Source organism: Helianthus annuus, chromosome 16, assembly GCF_002127325.2.
Source record: "Helianthus annuus cultivar XRQ/B chromosome 16, HanXRQr2.0-SUNRISE, whole genome shotgun sequence".
NCBI lineage: Eukaryota > Viridiplantae > Streptophyta > Magnoliopsida > Asterales > Asteraceae > Helianthus > Helianthus annuus.
The window spans coordinates 60,721,108-60,725,461 of record NC_035448.2 but is presented as its reverse complement, the minus strand read 5'-3'; the positions used below and the strand labels follow the sequence as shown (position 1 = coordinate 60,725,461).

Genomic DNA, 4,354 nt, shown 5'->3' with positions numbered 1-4,354 from the left:
GCGGACCAAAATAATACATGTCGTATAGATCACCTGGTAACACACTCATGCTCGCCCCATAATCCAATAATGCATGAGGAATTTTTAGTTTCCCCACTCGGATAGGCACGATTGGCGCTCCATACTCTTTATCATTCTCGACTTCGGCATCTTTTTCCAAACCTGCATTCACTTAATACGAAGAAGTTAGCAATGTTTCATTAAATTTAGTATTTGGAACGGTGCTTACCACATTGATGTTAATGGTTTTTTTGTTCTTGGGATTTATCACCATGTCACTTGGTAATTGACCTTTTGCTTTCTTCAATAATGCCACGTCACTTGCAAGTTGACCCATTTGAGTGGTCAACGACTGAATCGCATTGTCACGGATTTCATCTTTTTGCATGCGAACATCATCCATTTGATTTCTTCGCTGCATCTCTCGTTGCATTGCCTTGAGCATCTCCATGACCTCATTTCCGCTTGATGAAGTTTGACTCGAACCACCTTGACCCGTTTGGTGAGATTGCCCTTGGAAGCCATAATTATATCCACCTCGATAGTTCCCTTGATTCTATTATTGGCGAGGTGCAAAATTACCTTGAGCTCCTTGAAAATTTCGGTTGGCTTGATTCAAGGGATTCCCGTAGTGGAAGTTTGGATGGTTTCTCAAACCTGGGTGGCAAGTGTTAGAATTCGTATTGTAATTTCTACCACCCCCTCCATGCCCTTGCAAAGCATTCACCTCCTCATATTGCCGTTCCACCACTCCTTGGCAATTTTCAGCCTCATGTCCTCACTCATTACAAAGTGCACAAACATCATAAATTTGATTAGAAGTTTGAACATTACCATCGTCTACCGCGTGCACTTGAGTTCGGGTAATGGCCGGTCATGCCCTCCTTGATGCTTGAGCTTTTCTTTTTGATGTGACCGCCATTTGCTCCAAAATTTCCCAATCGTCATGCTCGTAATTTGTGCCAAAAGTGCCATTTGTGATAGACATCAAGTCACGAGCATCTTCGGCACTCAACCACTCGTGAAAAGCATTCATCAACTCCCATAGCTCTATCCCATGATGAGGACAATTCTTGATCATCATGTTAAACCACTCGAATGCTTCATGAAACGTCTCACCAGATTGTTGTTGAAAACTTCTCAACCGTTTCCTAGCAACATTTGTCTTTTGAGCAGTGTAAAATTCATCTAAAAAGATTTGTTGCATCTCCGCCCATGTGTAGATAGATGCTGAAGGTAGAGTGTAAAACCACTTCTTTGTCTTGTCTTCCAAAGAAAATTGGAATAATACCAATTTGACATCGTCGGCCAAAAATCCTTGACTCCCAAGAGTGTTGCAAATCGAGTCGTAAGCCTCCAAATGAAAAATAAGGCTCCTCCGTTGCTAGACCCTTATATTTTGGTAAGCTTTGCAATGAATTGGTTCTCACTTCAAATGTCCTCCCTTGATTATTGTGAGGAATAACTACCGGTGAAGGATTGTGAGTGATTATCGGACTAAAATACGCTTCAATGCCTCTCGCATGTTCTCTAAGATGTCTTCTTGGTACACCCAACCGACCCCCTGGAAGAATAGGACCCATTGGTCTTTGCATAGGCCCTTGAGGTACATGTGGTTGAAATTGATGTTGTGGCATCGGTGGGTGTTGAACTGGCCTTTGGAATTGTGGTTGTGCATTTTGTGGACGAACTTGTTGCAATGGTATAGGACGTTGCACTTGTGGCCCTTGTGGCCTTGGCCGAATATGTTGTGGTATAATTTGTTGTTGTGGAATTCCACCAACACTTGGCATTCCTTGAGTTTGACCTTGTACATAAGCAAACTCCCCTTGATCTCCATCACCCCCATATGCATATCCTTCTCCCTCATAACCCTCAAAATCTTCATACCCTTCATTATATCCATCTCCTCATATACCCAAAGATTGCCCAAATGGAAGGGTTAAATTTTGAAAACCCGACTGGTTCGATGGTCTAAATGTAGAAGTAGCATGAACAACAGTTGAATTTGGTGGTATTGAATAGGTTGAAGATGATTGACCCGCACCCGGGAAGAAATGCGTGAATGCTGGAATTGTAGTAGAAGGGTTAAAAGTGAGTGTAGGTTCATCTTGGGTGGTAATGGGTTGTGTAGTATTGGTTGGTGTAACATCATGTGGTGGAGTAGGGTCCGTAGTAGTGTTAGGCATGGTGGTATTTGGCGAGGGTTGAGTTGATGATGGTATGAAAGGTGGTATAAGCTCACTCGTAGTGGGTGGTGGTGGCGGTGGATCCATGTATCTAAGTGGTGTAATTGTCGTAGTTGGTGAACCGCTAAATTTGTTTTCCCTTAACAAAATTATGTTTCCTCTTAAAGTCCGTTCATTCTCTGGATCAAATGCCAACGGTGATAGCTTGTGAGAGCTTCTCGTACGCATGCACCTGTAAATACCTGCACACTAACACACCCAGTGTAAACCAGAAAAATAACAAACCAAAAAAGATAAAAAATAACACACGTTGCGCACTACTCCCCGGCAACGGCGCCAAAATTTGACGTGTTGTCGTGGTCACTATCAAATTTAATCCAATTACTACTAAATAGTTTGTTGCAAGTGGAAATCGAACACATGGAGTTTGTGGAATATGTGTTATTTAAGGGTTTATCTAAATCAATTAAATTAAACTAATTGCAATGAAAGTAAAGTTCAAGAGTTAATTTGATTGTTTTGAGTTTTAAAACTAAGATTACTATTCTAATTGCAAATTGAAAGTTTTGGGTTGTAAACAATTTAGAGACAAATGACCATCTTTAGTTTCCGGGTTGCTTCGACGTTTATGCTATCATTCCACTAGAAAGAACTACATAGACATAGTTCATGTGTGATTACTTGTTGTGATAAAAGGGAACTAAGTACTCAGATTCCTAGAACGTGAGGTTGTTACCCGATGACCAATTAACCCTTACCCAATCCTAATTCTACCCATGATATCTCGATTGCCAATGGCACCAAGAACGTATGGTTTCAAATTAGATTAACATAAGAATCAACAATTTACAAACTATCAATAACACACCATAACAAACAATCAAGAAGACAAAGTTTGTTATTCTAGAAATTAGGAAATCAAGCATAAAGTCTGATACAAACCTTCAACCAAAGATAGTCATCAAGAGTTTAGCCACTCATGACTTGAATCATCATCCTCACACAAGTTTCAATGTTCATAACAATTAAAAACACAAACCGAATGATTAGGAATTGTCTTCAAGCACCAAAAAACACTAGAAATCACCCCTAGAACTGTGTGTAACCGAATGGGAATGATTAGAGGTGAAAAGACACCATAAATCCGCATTAAAAGGTGGAAGTTACACATTTACGCAGGTCAGCGCCGTAAGCTACGTTGGCCACCGTTGCTTACGGTGGCTTGGAATGGCTTACGGTGGCTTTAAACTGTCATACGGTGACAAAAAGGGCCAGTTGGCACCGTAATCTACGGCCCTTGCCGTAGCTTACGGCAGGCTTCAACATGAAAACTTGTTTTCATCATAACTTTTTCGTTTCAACTCCGTTTTCTTCACCGTTTTCGCCTATGTTCTCGTAATTTCGTCCTCTATCATGCTATCCTATTAATTCTTCAATTACAAAAATTGATTTTTTCATTTATTCTCCATGTTCCTTCCATTTTAAGCTCCCATTTGTACCTGAAACACAAACAACCGTAGTTATCTAATTCAAGACAACTACCCGATTAAATGTAGGATTTTATTATCATTTATACCACTTAAGGGTTGTCCTACGGACTACCCGTCACATCCCCACACTTAACCGTTGCTTGCCCCAAGCAACCCGCTCAACAAAACACAATTTATTCAAGCGATCAAGCACAAACCAAGCAAACAAATGTCCTCATTTACTAATTCTTTCTTAAAATCGCGCATAACACACCCCTCACAACAACTCTCCTCTCAGTGACAAATAATACTAGCAAAAATTAGCTAGAACACACTTAAGGTAAATGGGTAGTTGAACAATAATTTGCTTGTACTTAAATCGGTCCTTCGCCTAAATAATTTGCTAAACATGCATGCGAATAAAAGGGACTTAAAGGTTGTAACACGACTAGGCATACGGGTAGGAAATGGAAATATATGTAGCAGCTAATGATTCGGCCCGGTCTTTTATTTCTATCTAAACATAACATCTATATACAATACATCAATCTCTTTTTCTCTTTTTTTTCATTGCTTTTTCTCTTTTTGTCTTCATTTTTTTCATATCTGTTTTTTCTTTTTTTTTCTTTCGATTTAATAAACATTACAAACAAGCATACTAGAACAAGATGATTATACTAATAGACCGGGTCAAAT

General features: G+C 39.7%; 1 non-coding gene across 1 annotated transcript; it reads left to right on the top strand.

Annotated features, from left to right (window-relative positions):
- Positions 1–1,052: 1,052 nt before the first annotated feature.
- Positions 1,053–1,159, top strand: LOC118488718. Its single transcript, XR_004885262.1, has one exon. It is a non-coding gene; the product is annotated as a small nucleolar RNA R71 (small nucleolar RNA).
- The last annotated feature ends 3,195 nt before the right edge of the window (positions 1,160–4,354 follow it).